The sequence below is a fragment of the Bos indicus x Bos taurus genome, chromosome 14 (assembly GCF_003369695.1).
Source record: "Bos indicus x Bos taurus breed Angus x Brahman F1 hybrid chromosome 14, Bos_hybrid_MaternalHap_v2.0, whole genome shotgun sequence".
NCBI lineage: Eukaryota > Metazoa > Chordata > Mammalia > Artiodactyla > Bovidae > Bos > Bos indicus x Bos taurus.
The window spans coordinates 30,630,829-30,649,099 of NC_040089.1; the positions used below are offsets into that span (position 1 = coordinate 30,630,829).

At 42.5% G+C, this 18,271-nt stretch overlaps 1 protein-coding gene across 1 annotated transcript in view; it reads left to right on the forward strand.

The window, feature by feature from the left end:
* Nucleotides 1–15,236: 15,236 nt before the first annotated feature.
* DNAJC5B (DnaJ heat shock protein family (Hsp40) member C5 beta) overlaps nt 15,237–18,271 on the forward strand; it is a 93,013-nt gene continuing 89,978 nt past the window's right edge. Inside the window, exon 1 of the mRNA XM_027561084.1 lies at nt 15,237–15,290. The gene's annotated coding sequence lies outside the window, so the exon portion shown is untranslated. The remainder of the gene's footprint in view (nt 15,291–18,271) is intronic.

Genomic DNA, 18,271 nt, shown 5'->3' on the forward strand with positions numbered 1-18,271 from the left:
ATGTTTTATTTACTAGAGACAAAAAGTAAAAACCTTGGGAGACTTATGCTGAGAGAGCCACAAGATGAAATGTCCACCCGAGAAAGATTACTTTGGATTACTATGAATGGAGAGTGGTTTGGAGATGGGCAGGCTAGAGAAAGAGCCAGGCTCAAAGGTTGTTGTAGGAAGCCAGGCTAGAGGTGATGATGACCCCAAAGAACTGCAGTCCATGGGGATGAAGACAGGAAGGCCCTGAGAAAAATGTAGCTATTCCAAGTGTGGCTAGGTCTGCTGTCCAACATCCCAGGAGGAGTGTGCGTGCTGAAGTGCATCAGTGGGGCCAGGATCCTTGGTTTTGGTATGAAGGGATGGGAGATCAAACCAGTCAATCCTGAAGGAAATCAATCCTGAGTATTCATTGGAAGGATTGATACTGAAGCTCCAATACTTTGGACACCTGATGCAAAAACTACCTCTTTGGAAAAGACCCTGATGCTGGAAGGCAAAGGAGAAAGGGATGACAGAGGATGAGGTGGTTGAATGGCATCACTGACTCAATGGACATGAGTTTGAGCAAACTCCAGGAGACAGTGGAGGATAGGCAACCCTGGCATGCTGCAGTCCAAGGGGTTGCAAACAGTTGGACACTACTGAGCGACTGAACTGAACTGATATATACAAAAAATTTTCCTAACTATATTTTTACCCCTCCCTTTCCTGCTCCCTTCCATTTTAGGGATCATCTGAATGATGAATTCTGGAGGCCAGACTTATGTCTGGTGAGGTAAAATGTATTATTGGCATGTAAGGATTTGACTTCTCCTCTCCAATACTTCGGCCACATGGTGCGAAGAGCTGACTCATTGGAAAAGTCCCTGATGCTGGGAAAGATTGAAGACAGGCGGAGAAGGGGGGTGACAGAGGATGAAATGGTTGGATGGCATCATCAACTCAATGGACCTGAGTTTGAGCAAACTCCAAGAGATAGTGAAGGACAGGGAAGTCTGGCGTGCTGCAGTCCACGGGGTTGCAAACACACATAAAACAGAATAATTAAAATAGAATGTTGTCCTTCGGACATGACCGAGCAACTGAACAAAAACAACTCCTCCCTCCATTGATATTAGGTCTGACAGTGTGACTTATTTTGGTCAATAAAATGTGAGCAAAGGCTTAAATTCTGCATGTATGGCTTGGTTCGGCCTTTTGCATTTCTGCTCTTTGCCATGTAAAGAGCCCTCTCCTGCCTGGGTCCTAGATAAGGACAGAGAAGCAGATCTGAACAATCTGCAGGCTGAGGGCAACAAAGCCAAAGATCCATGAGCCAGAGGCCTTTGTTTTAGAAATCACGGACCTCTGGGGGATATTTACTACACAGCATTATTGCAGTAAAAACTGACTAACACAGAAATTAGTCCTTAAAAATGTGATGCTACTGAGATAAAAACTGGATATATAGGGGATAAACAAGTAAATAATAACAGATTAAAAAAAAACCCAAACAAACCTAAAATAGGTGTCTTTGGTCTTGGGACTGAACCAGGAAGCAAGAAAGTGTTGGAAACTGGAAAAATGACCCATCTTATGAGGCAGTAAATATTTGATTAAACTGTCAACCAAGATAACTTGAAGACAGAAAGTATATCTCATGAATGCATGGTTTTGGGCTGAAGAGATTTCAAGATAGCCTGTTACTAGCATGAGTTGGTTTCTTCTTTTGTTAAGTCAGTTCTAAGAAGAAACTGACCTGCCTGCAAGCAAGAATGAGAGAGTGAAGAGTGACTCCATAAATTTCAAAACTTGCAACTTTGAAAACAGAACTGTTTCTCATTTTCCAATAGAAGAGGAAAAACTGAGAAATGTTAAAAGTCACAAAGGCTGGTTGAGATGCTAATAAAGACCCAGTCTCATGACAAACATAAAACAAAAACTCACCATGATACTCTCTGTAAAACCTCTGAATGGATTAAGGTGGCCCCCAATAAATTCTTTCATCTGAACAAAAGAGCTCATAAGAAAGAAATAGGGAGTAGGTTTCACAAATTTGATAAACCATCTGTGGTTAATTCTAGGGAGAAGAAGCCTTGAATGTGGATGTGGATGTGGATATGGATGTGGCTGCTGTCCATGGAGCTGACTCAAGTCACACACTCAGAGTTTTAATAGGCTTCAAGAGAGATTTAAGTGCCAAAGCAGACTTGCCTGGATTAAAAGACACTGTGACTTTTTTTTCCCCTTAAATGATACTATGACTTTCTGAGCCATAATAAAATATCTTAGGATAACAATAAAATATCAACATAGATTCATTAATTGTGGAAAATGGACCATACTAATGTAAGATGTTACCACATAGGAGAAACATGGTATTGAGTAAATGGGAACTCTCTGTACTAGCTCAGCAACTTTGGTGTAAATCTAAAACTATTCTCAGTTGGGCTTCCCAGATGGTGCCAGTGGTAAAGAATCCGCCTGCCAATGCAGGAGATGAAAGAGATGCAGGTTCAATCCCTGGGTTGGGAATATCCCCTGGAGGAGGGCATGGAAACCCACTCTAGTATTCTTGGCTGGAGAATTTCATGCACAGAGGAGCCTGGAGGGCTACAGTCCACGGGGGCTGCAAAGAGTCAAACATGACTGAGAACACATACACTTATATTCTTGGTTAAGATTTGATTTTTTTTAAAAAAAGACCTTAGGATCTTCAACATTCTACAGGCAAATAGTAGGAAGAAGAAGCTGCTCAGCTGCCAGGAAGGATATATACTTCTTCAGATATGACCAAAAAGGATGATGGAAAACTAGTCCCAGAAGGTGGAGCCAATAGTCCTGAAAACAATGGGTAGAAGCATTAATTCCCAGGGAACAGAGCTGGAGCCTGATCCAGGAACAATCCCCACATTCAGGTTGGGAGCTTGGCAACGTATGTCCAGTGAGATTTTAGAATTGCTACATACTGGTGACTGCTTCCTCTTCTGCAATGGGCAATCAATTTTGGTTGTCTGTCTCTGTTCTACTATGATATGTGAAGAATTGATGCTTTTGAACTGTGGTGTTGGAGAAGACTCTTGAGAGTCCCTTGGACTGCAAGGAGATCCAACCAGTCCATTCTAAAGGAGATCAGTCCTGGGTGTTCTTTGGAAGGAATGATGCTAAAGCTGAAACTCCAGTACTTTGGCCACCTCATGCGAAGAGCTGACTCATTGGAAAAGACTCTGATGCTGGGAGGGATTGGGGGCAGGAGGAGAAGGGGACGACAGAGGATGAGATGGCTGGATGGTATCACTGACTCAATGGACGTGAGTCTGAGTGAACTCCGGGAGCTGGTGATGGACAGGGAGACCTGGTGTGCTGCAATTCATGGGATCGCAAAGAGTCGGACACGACTGAGCAACTAAACTGAACTGAACTGAACTGACCTGAACCCCAAATAATCTAGGATCATAGTATCCCAGAATGAACGCCCAGGGAACATACCTGAACCTGACTCACAGCTCAGAGCATCACTGCCACAGCTGCTCAGCCAACCTGTAGGCAAGATGTAAAAATTTCGTTATTGCAAACTACTGAGAATTTTTTGTACACAGCAAAAGCTGATCAGGGCTTCCCTGTGGCTCATATGGTTAAAAAACTGCCTGCGATGCAGAAGACCAGGGTTCCATCCCTCGTAAGGAAGGTCCACTGGAGGAGGGAATGGCTACCCACGCCAGTATTCTTGGGGCTTCCCTAGTGGCTCAGATGGTAAAGAATCTGCCTGCAATGCAAGGACCCAGGTTCGATCCCTGGGTCAGGAAGATCCCCTGGAGGAGGGCATGGCAACCCACTCCAGTATTCTTGCCTGGAGAATTCCATGGACAGAGGAGCCTAGCAGGATACAGTCCATGGGGGTCGAAAAGAGTCGGACACGACTGAGTGACTGAGCACAGCATGCAGCAAAGACGAGAGAGTAGGTGGAGGAGAAAGTTGGAATGACCCTCTAGATAATGATCAGCTCTATTTCCAAAATCAGGTTAGAGTATTCCAAATATCACACCCACAACACATACCAGAAATGTTCTCAAATGACTAATGTCCAGAATTTTACATCAAAGTTCTAAGATTAGTGATAATATTAAAACTCAGACAATAATTATAGTCCCAAATAAGGTCCTGTTATTAAAAATTCCTTGGGAATGAGCTTGAGGTATAGAATGCCAAGGAATATTAGAACCTCTTAAATAATTTTGTTTTTGTTCTATTTTTTACTTTCAAAACCTCTTAAATAATTTTTATGCAAAACACACAAATCTTAATAATCAAATCTCAACAGCATTTTTCCAATAAGTATCTTGAAGGCAATTATTAAAATAGACATCAGAGACAAAAATTAACTTCTCTATTTATATAAAAAGATTTAAAAAATCACTTGTCCATTTTTTGAGCTATCAACTTGCACCCATTAAGATAAATACAGGAAAAGTTAAGACTCTTATTGCAAAATTATTTGAATAATTGCTAGCAATGCCTAAATTAGTAATAATAATGATATTTATTTTGCTCTGATGTAAACTTTATATATTTAATTTCATGTTAAGCAATATTTGATACAACAAAATACCAACATAAAATAATTCAGACTTATCCATGGAGTTTGTTTTAATGGGAACAGACTTGTGTTCAATGACCACAAACCACTTCAACAGATTTTACTTGTTTATATAAGAGACATTTTTAAAAAGACATTTATTTTTCTTTTTTCCTGGCATTAGCCAGGGACAATCTTGCCACAATTCTACTTTATAAAACTACAAGAAAGGAACACTCAATTTGATGTTCATGTGAAATATAATTACCCACTTTTCTTCCTTTACAACACATACTCCGTAGACAGGATGACAAGGCAAGAGGTACATAATACACTGCCTGTCATTAATAACAAGTGTGCTCTTTTGAAATTATTTTACAATAGCACTTATTGAAAATACCCTTTACTTGCTTTTTGGACTACTATGGATATTATAGAATTTTAACAAGTATTGCCTGTTTCAAATAAAAAATATAAATAGGAATTAATTAAATAAATGAATTGACCAGGTACAGTCATAAACAAGTATTGTAAATTTTAACACATATCAAGTTTCATTTTTACCCATGACCCTTAAGGTGATTACACAGGCAGGCTCTGGGTCCTATGCCAGGACCGCAGAGAGATACAGCTCCTTCACCTTGCCCTGAAGAAATATTACACACTCCCCAAGGTTTTTCCAAAAGGCTGCCTACAAAATAAGTCTTTCTTGAATCTCCCAAGCATATGTGATCTCTTCTTCCTTTAAATCCATACAATATCTGGTTTATCCTTCCATAATAACGATAAAGCTAAATAAAGCTAATAACAGCCCAAATCACACTGACTTATCCTTGGGAACTTCAAATATGCTTCATCCATGCTAAACTTACATTCCCTATCCATCTCATTTCTTCCTTGCAGGCTCCTGCAAGGTAAGTACTGTTATTTCCACTTTATAGATGAGGAAACTGGGCAAAGATTTGAGCTTAGGATTTAACTCCAAAAATAGTGATCTTAACAACTCTGCTGGGAACACTTGGTCTGCATTTGAATTGTATGTGATTGCTGTTTCCCCCCTCAGTTGGGGAGTTCTTTGGGCAGGTACCGCATGTGACCATCTCGGTATCACTTTATATATCTTCACAGTGTCTTACACAGTTAAAAAAAATTAAAATTAAAAAAAAATTCTCTGTATTCTAAAAAGCAGCTATTCTTTCCACATTTGTCTCTTAAATTGGAACATATGCCCAATTGGTGCCCTGATTTACATGGTGATCTCTTTCTTAATTCTTTTCCTAAAAAGCTGTTATTAGCCCTTGGGTGTTTCCTACCAATGTTCTCTTAGGATCAATTAGTAATTAAACTTGGGTAGAAGCTTAACTACTGCAGATGCTTTCGAATTGTGATGCAGAAAGGACTCTTAAGAGACAGCAAAGGACTCTCGGACAGCAAAGAGATCAAACTAGTCAATCCTAAAGGAAATAGACCCTAAATGTTCATTGGAAGGACTGATGCTGAAGCTCCACTACTTTGGACACCTGATGCGATGAGCCAACTCATTGGAAAGGACCCCGATGCTGGGAAAGATTGAAGGCAGGAGGAGAAGGGGACAATAAGAGAATGTGATGGTTGAATGGCATCACCGACTCAATGGACATGAGTTTGAGCAAACTTGGGAAGACAGTGAAGGACAGGGAAGCCTGGTGTGCTGCAGTCCATGGGGTTGCAGAGAGTTGGACATGACTTAGCAACTAAACAATAACAAGAAGTTTAACTACTCAGAGAAAAGACTAGGTCACTGTAGAGGTAAATGTCTTCAGACTTTTAAATCCCATCTGAGTATTAATCAGAGCAGAAATTCAGAGGAGAAACCATCTGAAAGTGAAGGGGAAGGCAAACAGAGATAATTAATAGCATATTAGAAATAAAACATCATGAGTTCAATGGATTTCAAGGCAACATGCGGATTATACTAAGATCTTATGAGGAAGGGAAACTGCTGAATGCCTACATCTTTGTGATTCCCACACTGAGATAAGACAGAAACACAGACAGTGGCCAACCAGGAGTCCAGCTCCTCCTGACTCTGTACATACTCCATCACCACATGTCCTGGCAATGGCAGAAGAATGAGAAAAATCATGTGAAAACACTATAAACAGTCTTTCAGGCAGGACATGAGTAGCCTGGCTACCAGCTGTAGCTTGAAGGAAGTCCTAGGAGAGTTTGGGAGTGATGGCGTGAAGGGAGTTGTTATGTATAAAATGATATCAAGCCTGGGCACTTTTGCATCCTCTCTGTTTTGCTTTGGACATTGGAGTGGTGGCCTGAAAGGTGACTCTGCAGATTATTCTTTCCATTAGCTTGGCTTGGCAAAGGAGGAAAGAGAACTGAAAGTAGCTGTGTTGGGGAAAGGGGTCTGAGTTTAAGAGAGGGTTTGTATTTTTATAAATAGAAGAGACTTAAGAATGTTTCTATGCTGGGAAGAGAGAGTCAGCATAGAGAGAGAGAAGAAAGGAGGATGTTTTTATGTTGATAAGGGGGAGTCAGCAGAGAGAGATAACAATGTTAGAAATTAACTACAGGGGTAATTTAAGGAGTAAGTTCCTTGAAGTAGCCCCTGAGTGCTATACCAGTTCAGTTCAGTTCAGTTGCTCAGTCGTCCAACTCAGTCCGACTCTTTGTGACCCCATGAATTGCAGCACTCCAGGTCTGTCTCCCTGTCCATCACCAACTCCCAGAGTTCACTCAGAATCATGTCCATCGAGTCGGTGATGCCATCCAGCCATCTCATCCTCTGACGCCCCCTTCTCCTCCTGCCCTCAATCCCTCCCAGCATCAGAGTCTTTTCCAATGAGTCAACTCTTCACATGAGGTGGCCAAAGTACCGGAGTTTCAGCTTTAGCATCAGTCCTTCCAGTGAACACCCAGGACTGATCTCCTTTAGGATGGACTGGTTGGATCTCCTTGCAGTCCAAGGGACTCCCAAGAGTCTTCTCCAACACCACAGTTCAAAAGCATCAATTCTTTGGCGCTCAGCTTTCTTCACAGTCCAACTCTCACATCCATACATGACCACAGGAAAAACCATAGCCTTGACTAGATGGACCTTTGTTGGCAAAGTAATGTCTCTGCTTTTCAATATGCTATCTAGGTTGGTCATAACTTTCCTTCCAAGGAGTAAGTGTCTTTTAATTTCGTGGCTGCAATCACCATCTGCAGTGATTTTGGAGCCCCCCAAAATAAAGTCTGACACTGTTTCCATTGTTTCCCCATCTATTTGCCATGAAGTGATGGGACCAGATGCCATGATCTTAGTTTTCTGAATGTTGAGCTTTAAGCCAACTTTTTCACTCTCCTCTTTCACTTTCATCAAGAGGCTTTTTAGTTCTTCTTCACTTTCTGCCATAAGGGTGGTGTCATCTGCATATCTGAGGTTATTGATCTTTCTCCTGGCAATCTTGATCCCAGCTTGTTCTTCCAGCCCAGCGTTTCTCATGATGTACTCTGCATAGAAGTTAAATAAGCAGGGTGACAATATACAGCCTTGACAGACTCCTTTTCCTATTTGGAACCAGTCTGTTGTTCCATGTCCAGTTTTAACTGTTGCTTCCTGACCTGCATACAGGTTTCTCAAGAGGCAGGTCAGGTGGTCTGGTATTCCCATCTCTTCAGAATTTTCCACACTTTATTGTGATCCACACAGTCAAAGGCTTTGGCATAGTCAATAAAGCAGAAATAGATGTTCTTCTGGACTCTCTTCCTTTTCCCATGATCCAGTGGATGTTGGCAATTTGACCTCTGATTCCTCTGCCTTTTCTAAAACCAGCTTGAACATCTGGAAGTTCACGGTTCACGTATTGCTGAAGCCTGGGTTGGAGAATTTTGAGCATTACTTTACTAGTGTATGAGATGAGTGCAATGCATTCTTTGGCATTGCCTTTCTTTGGGATCGGAATGAAAACTGACCTTTTCCAGTCCTGTGGCCACTGCTGAGTTTCCCAAAATTGCTGGCATATTGAGTGCAGCACTTTTACAGCATCATCTTCCAGGATTTGAAATATCTCAACTGGAATTCCATCACTTCCACTAGCTTTTTTTGTAGTGATGCTTTCTAAGGCCCACTTGACTTCACATTCCAGGATGACTGGCTCTAGGTCAGTGATCACAGCATGGTGATTATCTTGGTCGTGAAGATCTTTTTTGTACAGTGCTTCTGTGTATTCTTGCCACCTCATCTTAATATCTTCTGCTTCTGTTAGGTCCATACCATTTCTGTCCTTTATCAAGCCCATCTTTGCATGAACTCTTCCCTTGGTATCTCTGATTTTCTTGAAGAGATCTCTAGCCTTTCCCATTCTGTTGTTTTCCTCTACTTCTTTGCATTGATCGCTGAGGAAGGCTTTCTTATCTCTCCTTGCTGTTCTTTGGAACTCTGCATTCAGATGCTTATATCTTTCCTTTTCTCCTTTGCTTTTCACTTCTCTTTTTTTCACAGCTATTTGTAAGGCCTCCCCAGACAGCCATTTTACTTTTTTGCATTTCTTTTCCATGGGGATGGTCTTGATCCCTGTCTCCTGTACAGTGTCAGGAACCTCAGTCCATAGTTCATCAGGCACTCTGTTTATCAGTTCTAGTCCCTTAAATCTATTTCTCATTTCCACTGTATAATCATAAGGAATTTGATTTAGGTCATACCTGAATGGTCTAGTGGTTTTCCCTACTTTCTTCAATTTAAGTCTGAATTTGGCAATAAGGAGTTCATGATCTGAGCCACAGTCAGCTCCCGGTCTTGTTTTTGCTGACTGTAGAGAGCTTCTCCATCTTTGGCTACAAAGAATATAATCAAGTTTTTGCTAAATAATCATTTTAGCCTGAATGGTCAGGGCACAGAGGTATCAGCATTGATCTGGAGGAGGGATGGGTTTACAACTGAGCTGAAGGAATGACTGAAGAGAGGGTGCAGATATGGGTGTGTTCAGAGAGGTGTGGGGTTTGAGTTGGGAGAGATAACACAATGACATCTGAGTTCTTTACAAAGGAGATAAGGTTCATTGCCTAGAGTGAGAGGGAAATAGGTAAGGCAGAGGGCTTCTGGAGATTGGGGAAGGTTAACAATAACTGTGAAATGGACAACAGAAGAGCTGCCTTGTGTTGAGGGCATGACTGAGGTTGCAGACCACTTGTAGTGTGAGCAGTCTGTATGGTGTTAGGATTTTCTTTACCTGGGGTAACTATTTGTGGTAAAGAAAGGGGAGAAGAGGCAGATTTACCAAGACCTGAGCCATTGCTGGCTTCCCAGGTAGAGCTAGTGGTAAAGATCCTGCTTGCCAGTGCAGGAGATGTAAGTGATGTGGGTTCAATCCCTGGGTCGGGAAGATCCTCTGGAGAAGGGCATGGCAATCCACTCCAGTATTCTTGCCTGGAGAATCCCATGGACAGAGGAGCCTGGCAGGCTACAGTCCATAGTGTCACACAGAACTGGACATGACTGAAGTGACTCAGCACACATGCACGCATAGGCATTCCTACATAACTTTTATTTTTAACAATCCTGTTATATGTGTGGGTTAATCATATTTTCTCTCAAAGACTTTGGGTGGATACAAATAAATGAATATCCTGAATTGCATTTTGTAGCACTAAGACTTTCACTTGATTAATTATTGATAAGACAAGCTCTAACTCAGCTGTGTCCAGAAATTCCTTCTCACCCGTCACTCTCATCTTACTCATCCTGGTGGTCCAATGGTTAAGAATCCACCTGCCAATGCAGGGGACACAGATCTGATCCCTGGTCCAAAAAGATCCCACATGCCACAGGGCAACTAAGCCTGTGTGCCGCAACTACTGAGCCCACATGCCATAACTACCAAAACCTGCATGACCGAGCGCCTGTGCTCTGCAACACGAGAAGACACTGCCATGAGAAGCCTGAACACTGCAATAGAGAGTAGCTCCTGCTCACCGCAGCTAGAGAAAGCCCTCGAGCAGCAACAAAGACCCAGCGCAATAAAAAATAAATGACGAATAAACAAAGGAATAAAATAAACGAATGAATAAAGTACCCATCCTTTCACTCATTTCATGTCTTCCACTTCATGAAGCTTTCCTTGACTGCCAGACCTAGATGTCAGTTCTCTCTGCTTTAACATGTCATGGCACTTTGATGATAATTCTCTCACCATACTTATACACTGCTTTCTGTAGTAGAGTTTTTGTTTTTGTTTTTGCTATTTAACTCCTGCACCATTAGGCTCTAAGCTCTCTGAGGACACTGTATTCAATGCATCCCTGTAGCATCTGGCATGGTGCCTCATGCACCATAGGTTTGACATTAACACTTGAGGAAGTGGATGGATTATGAAGAGGAGATCCCAACTTTACAAAGGAACTAAGCTAGGATGTGAATATTCTTTTTTTCAACAAAGCTTCATGTTTTTGCTAAATAATTAGTTCTTGTAAAGCATTTAATGGGCTTCCCTAGTGGCACTAGTGGTAAAGAACTCCCTTGCCAATGAAGGGGACATAAAAGATTCGGGTTCAATCCCTGGGTTGGGAAGATCCCCTGGAGGAGGGCATGGCAACCCAACCCACCATTGTTGCCTGGAGAATCCCATGGACAGAGGAGCCTGGTGGGCTACAGTCCCATAGCGTTGCAAAAGAGCCAGATATGACGGATGCGACTTAGGACGCATGCACATACAATGCATTTAATATATAATTTACAAAATTTCAATTGCACTAGAAACACTTCAGTTTCAAAATTTTAACTGACCTAGAAACAATTTCTTTGTACAAAGTACATGTAGGAAACCACTAACTTTGGATTATTTGCTGCTGCTGCTGCTAAGTCACTTCAGTCATGTCTGACTCCGTGCGACCCCATAGACGGCAGTCCACCAGGCTCCCCGACCCCTGGGATTCTCCAGGCAAGAATACTGGAGTGGGTTGCCATTTCCTTCTCCAATGCATGAAAGTGAAAAGTGAAAGTGAAATTGCTCAGTCGTGTCCGACTCCATGCGACCCCATGGACTGCCGCCTACCAGGCTCCTCCGTCCATGGGATTTTCCAGGCAAGGGTACTGGAGTGGGGTGCCATTGCCTTCTCCAGGATTATTTGCTAGGTCTCATGTTTTCGTTAACAGAAATTGTTGAAACTAAAGGTCTTTGTTCAGACTTTTCACTTTCTCTTGGTTATTTGTGCTTCTCTTGGAAACTCTAGCTCAGCTTTTAAGGCCAAGCATAATTCTCCAAAGTAGGAGAAGGTGTAAGCAATAGACCTCATTTTAGGATGATTCAGTCTGGGCGAGAGAGCACAACCTCTGGAGTCAGGTATTCCTCAGGTTGTCTCGTCTTCACTCACTACCACGGAGTTCAAGGAAAATTTTACTTCTCTGAACTATGTCCTTACAAATTAATGGCAATAACAACACATCTAGCTCACAAGTGTGGAGAAGGAAATGGCAACCTGCTCCAGTGTTCTTGCCTGGCAGCAGCAGCTCACAAGTGAGTGGTGAGAAGAAAGTATATGTTAAGTACCTAATCACAAAGCTCAATAAATGATATATTCCTTAACTCCTGAGCCATGATTGTGTCTGCTTCTTCCACGGGTGTAAGCAGTAGTGAAGAAGGAAATGGCAATCCACTTCAGTATTCTTGCCTGGGAAATCCCATGAACAGAGGAGCCTGGTAGGGCTGCAGTTCATGGGGTCACATGACTGAGCACACACGCGTGAGGAGGGTGGAGGAAGATGTGTTGGAAATAATGCGCTGGCAGTATACAGGTAGAACTGAAAAAAAATTGGAAAAATTTTCAGAAAAGGTGCCTTGGTGAGAAAATTAGATCAATATCAGCCTTAGTTTTTGGAGATGTAGATCTTCACAGTGTGCCTTTATATTTGGCTTAAAGCATTTCTGAAAGAACAGGTTGTTATGCCAAAATGGGATTACACAAATACATTACAAAACAAAATATAGTTTTTAGAAATTTCCTAAGATGTCTGTGTTATTGGTCCTGTATATAACTTTCTGTTCTTCAAAAAGAGAGGAGTCATATAGCAAAGGGGATCCTCAAAGGATCACCTTACAGGATCTACACTGAGGAGTCCCTACAATTTGAGTTATGACACAGTAGAAAATGTCTCTGCTAATGACTTGAGCGTTTTATTTCTTGGATCTGTGATCATTTATTATTTTAACCTTTCAAACCCAGTAATTTTAAAGCATTCGACTCAGCTACAGTACTTTTATTGGCCTGGAAATGTTTTATTGCAGCTTGGCTGACATTTTCCCTTACTAATGTCATTAGCACTACTTAAAAATGAATTATGTAGGGGTGTACAGTACTACCTTTGTTTTGAGAAAATCTTACAATTTTTATGAGCACATGAGGTGGGTCTCGTGGGAGTAAACATTAGCAACATATATCTTTCTGATTCTTCAGGCATGCTTACATTTCTAAGAAGCACAAGTAGTTTGGCTTGGAAAAAGGCCTGGAGTTAGATTTATTTTTTTCAAGATCATGTTGATTCTCACAACATCCCTTAAAGAAAAGTCCGGCTTCAGGGTCACTAAGGCTTAATTAAAATCTCTAGCACACAGTGTGTTAATATCCCTTACCTATGTTGGAGTTTTACCTCCTGGTAATTATATGCTAACACTGGTATTCAATAGGTCATCGAAATCAAATTAATGCAGGCATCTTTAAAGTCAGATATTATGTTCATCTACAACATTTTCATGTTTAAAAAGTACAAAATAAAGGAAAAGGGATATTTTTTAACCTTGGAGAACTGTGAAGGGGTGGACAAAAACAAGCATTTTCGTGGAAAAATAAACATTATCTGTGGGAAGAAATCCTAATTAAAGAAAATGGAAAGGCAAAGAAAGAACAAAATTCCTTAATGTACAAATGCTTTGCTGAGTCTTTAATAGGTAAAGAGTCAGGGTCCCAAACTGTGTTTCCTGGTTCTGTGATAGTAGAACTTCCTGTTCTACTGTAGAACTGTAGAACTTCCTGTTCCTGTAGAACTTCCAGTTTCTGGGCAGGATTCTCAAAGCGATGTCCTGAGGCCTCAGAACTGGGGTTCTTGAGGGCAGGGCTGGTGATCTGTGTTTTCACAAGCCCTCCAGACTCTCTTGGGCTTCCCTGGTGGCTTAGCTGGTAAAGAATCTGCCTGTAATGCGGGAGACCCAGGTTTGATCTCTGGTTTAGGAAGATCCTCTAGAGGAGGAGATGGCAACCCACTCCAGTATTCTTGCCTGGAGAATCCCATGGACAGAGAAGCCTGGTGGGCTACAGTCCACGGGGTCACCAAGAGTCAGATACAACTGAGTGACTAACACTGTCACTTTCTTTTTCAATCATTTCTCTAAGTTTTTATGAAGACATTTAGGAGGTTAGCAAAGAAGTATTTATGATCCATGGGAATAATTTCTTCTTAATTTCTCAAAGGACTGCTTAATGGAATTGCCCTCAAGTGTGTTCATGGACCAAAGGACAATTCCTCCCATCCCCACGGAAGCCCTATGTTGGGGAAAAGTTTGGTTGGAAGATCTGGTTTGTAGTTAATGTTACCCTTTTCACGTAATTAGCTTTGTGATGTTGTGCAAGTCACAACCTCTGTAAGCTATAATTTTCTCACCCATAAAAATGTACTAAAAATACACTGCCTCACCGAGCTGTGAAGATGAAATGAAATGATGTATGTGAAGGTGGCTTGTAAATGCTAAAGCGTGATATAAAACGTTAGTTGTTGGTATTAGAAGAGTGCAATATCTCGTCCCACCTTGAGAGATTTCGAAAGCACAATTCTCTAGCTTCACAGATACAAGTCGTTTCGTGCAATGAATGCAGGTAATTTTTGAATACCATATGGGGACACTATCTAGAGAAAGTGAAGAGTATGAAAGGAAAGAAGTAAATTCCAGTGAGAGCCTCCCTCTTTATAGCTCATTCCTTCCTGTGCCCGCCTCAGCAAACACTGGGGCCTGATTTGGCACTGCAGCAACACTAATCCCGGGCTTTTGAGCTTTTCTCCTTATCATCAGATCTCATGGGCAACGTCGGGTCACCCAGAAGTCACATTACTGGTTAATCTAGGATTGGTCTGCTAGCTCAGGATTTCTGAGTTCAGGCTAGGATGAGAATTTGTTATTTCTGGCAGCCTATACATTGTTGGAAAAACGAATGATTTTCACTGAGACTCTGTTCTTTCTATATTTCAAATTGTTCGAATGGTCTCTTTCTGTGAGTGGATTCGGGTAAGAATTAGCCCCATGAGGTGCTTATCAGAAAATGGCGATGCTGACAAGATCCAGAGAGTACAGCCTAGAGTGAAAATGGCATGTCCAGAAGGGTAGGGGACAACCCTGAAAGCACCCAGCTTTGAGATGTATCTCTGACACTTAACCACCCTGGGCCTTGATTTCCCAGCTTCAAAGTCAGGCAGTTAGACCAAAACTGAGTCATGAGGTCTCCTACATCTCTGCCCACATTTAAGATTCTATCATTCCGTGGGTCAGTTTAGAGATTAGGGGGTGTACCTTCCCAACCTCCTACCATGGACAGGAGAGGAAGTGCTCCACTGGAGGGTCCCAGATGGGCCTTTGGGAGGAGTAAGGATTCCACTCTGTGACATCACAATGTCCAGCCCAGGCTCAACCCTGGCTACTGAGAAGGAGAAGTTATCTGATATATTAAAGGTGAGACGCTACCTGATGGAGCTAGAAGGAATCAGCCAGCCATGACTCCGGTTCAGGTACGTTGACATTTGCTAAACTCAGAACAAATTTACTGTGTCTAAAGGAACAAGGGGCTTCCCTGATGGCTCAGACAGTAAAGAATCAGCCTGCAATGTAGTAGGCCTGGATTCAACCTCTGGGTTAGGAAGATCCCCTGGAGAAGGGAATGGCTATCCAGAGGACAGGACTACAAGATAGGTGTGTCTCCAGGCTTAGGAGTAACAGTGTAAGCACAGAGATGATGCACCAGTTGCTTTCGGGCAATGTAAAGGATCCAAATGAACAGACCAAATGACAAAGGAGCTCCCAGCAGAAACACAGCTGTGGCATCTTCTCCAAACAGCCAGACTTCCTACTGTGAAGACAGACCACAGGAACATTTCCAAGACAGTTGGTGCCTAGTCCTCTCCCCATCCACTGAAGGGTGCAAAAGAGGTAAGGGAACCTCAACAGGTCAGTGTAAAATTACTTTCTAAAACAGTCTTCAGTTAGTGCCTGGTGATGTCTATTCTTTTATTTTATCCAGGTATTCTTCTTTTAATAGCTTCTTCCCAGAACGATGTGAGTGAGTGCTAAGTTGCTTCAGTTATGCCCGACTCTGTGTGACCCTATGGACTGTAGCCTTCCAGGTTCCTCTGTCCTTGGGATTCTCCAGGAAAGAATACTGAAGTGGGTTACCGTGCCCTCCTCCAGGGGATTTTCCCAATCCAGGGATCGAACCTGAGTCTCTTATTTCTCCTGCATTGTCAGGCAGGTTCTTTACCATTAGTGCCACCTGCTGCTGCTAAGTCGCTTCAGTCGTGTCCGACTCTGTGCGACCCCATAGAAGGCAGCCCGCCAGGCTCCTCTATCCCTGGGATTCTCCAGGCAAGAACACCGGAGTGGGTTGCCATTTCCTTCTCCAATGCACGAAAGAGAAAGGTGAAAGTGAAGTCGCTCAGTCGTGTCCGACTCTTAGTGACCCCATGGACTGCAGCCCACCAGGCTCCTCCGTCCATGGGATTTTCCAAGCAAGAGTACTGGAGTGGGGTGCCATTGCCTCCTCCGTTAGTGCCACCTGGGAAGCCTCAAATGAGTAAGCTACTCTTTGTGACCCCATGGACTATAGCCCACCAGGCTCCTCTGTCCATGGAATTCTATGGGGAAGAATAAACTAAATGAAAACCAAGTTAACTGAAAGAAGTATTTTAATAGAAGGTTGTATAAAAAAGATGCAAACAAAATAAAAGGGAGGGAAAAAATATTATGGATTAGCAACCAATATTGATTCTCAGGTCTGCTTTTGAAGTTTCAAGGCTTAAAAGGCAGAAGGTCACCCCTAGAAACAGTGAAAGAGAAGGGCCTTCTGGTTGAGAAGAAAGTAAAACAGTTCAGTTGAGACTGTCTACCACTCCTCCTCCTAAAGAACTCCCACTAGTGAAATCATCGCTGGGGAGGCAGACAGTTCTGTTTTCTTTACCTTGCCTTGGGGTTTTGGCTTCTAACTTATTTGTTTCTTCCTGGAGTCTCGAGGCCCTGGGAGGCTCTGAGTGACGGCAAATAGCTGCTCTGTTTACCAGGAGGGCGGAGGGTGGGGTGGGTGCCAGTCTCTGACTCATCCACACTGGCTGCCCTCGGCACACCACGACCCCAGAGCCAAGTGCAGGACTGCTCGGGCAGGCACACTGAGATTGGCCTTCGAGATCCAGGTTTATTGCCATGTTCCTTTCCCAAGTGGAAGCAGCAGTCCAGTGTTCTGACAGGTAGATTAGTTGCCTGCCAGGGACCCCAAGAGGAACAGACAAGGCGGGGAGACCCAGTCTCTACCCACAGCACACAATTTTAACACTCTGACCTCCAACACCCTGGGAATAAATATATCTCAGCTGCAAAGCTAATATTCACTTGCTCTATAAAAGTAGTAATAATCCAAAGCATGTAAATAAATCCAGAGGCTCAGTCAAAAACAAAATGTGTTTGCACATTGACTCTAGCACATATTCAACTTCCATCTAGAGAAGCCGCTATGATTTTCACAATTAGATTATGACCCCACCTCAAGTCCTTGGAAAGTAAAAGCTCATTGGTCCAGTGTTTAGACTTTATTCATTTTATAGTCATTGAAAACTACATTTGTGCTGTGCTAAGTTGCTTCAGTCATGTCCCACTCTTTGTGACCCTATGGACCATAGCCCACCAGGCTTCTGTTCTTGGGATTCTCCAGGCGAGAATACTAGACTGGGTTTCCATGCCCTCCTCCAGGGTATCTTCCCAATGCAGGTTTCGAACCTGCAAGTCTTACGTCTCTTGAATTGGCAGTTCTTTACCACTGGTGCCATCTGGGAAGCCCTGAAAACTATGTTTAAGTTTAACCTAAAATAACATCCACAAAACACAGAATATTCTAACTTGTCTACATTTACATTTATTGACTGTAATGTTCTCTGACCCTTGTGTTAGTCACACACCACAGACTTTTAGAGTTGTGGGGGGCAGCGGGGGGCGGGGGTAACTAAAAGATCATCCATTCCAACGTCCTAATTTCCAGAAAAGGAAACCAGCAGAGAGAGGTTAAATATCTTGACTTAGGCCATTGAGCTTGTTAGTGCTATCTTGAGACTAAGGCTTAAATCTTCTCACTCTCAGCCTGGTGGCCTCTTCAGTACTCCCTGCCCCAATTCATCCTGAAGGAATTTACTGGTTCATACTTGGACTATTTTAATTTCTAAGTCAGAATATTCTAAGATAAGGAAATCTCCTTTTATTTCCTTAGTGTAGTTATTGGTAAACTCTGGTACTCTAGGTAGGTGACACTCTTCACCAGAGTTCTCCCAGCCTTCAGCTCCAAACAAAACAAGCTTTGACCAAGGTCAACAGAAAGCACCTGAGACCTCATTCAAAAGGCTGAGAATACAATGAAAATGAATCCAGGGAAACAGATTGCCTACTCTGCCTTCTGACCTGATTCAGTTCATCTTAGTTCATTTCAGTTGCTCAGTCATGTCCAACACTGTGACCC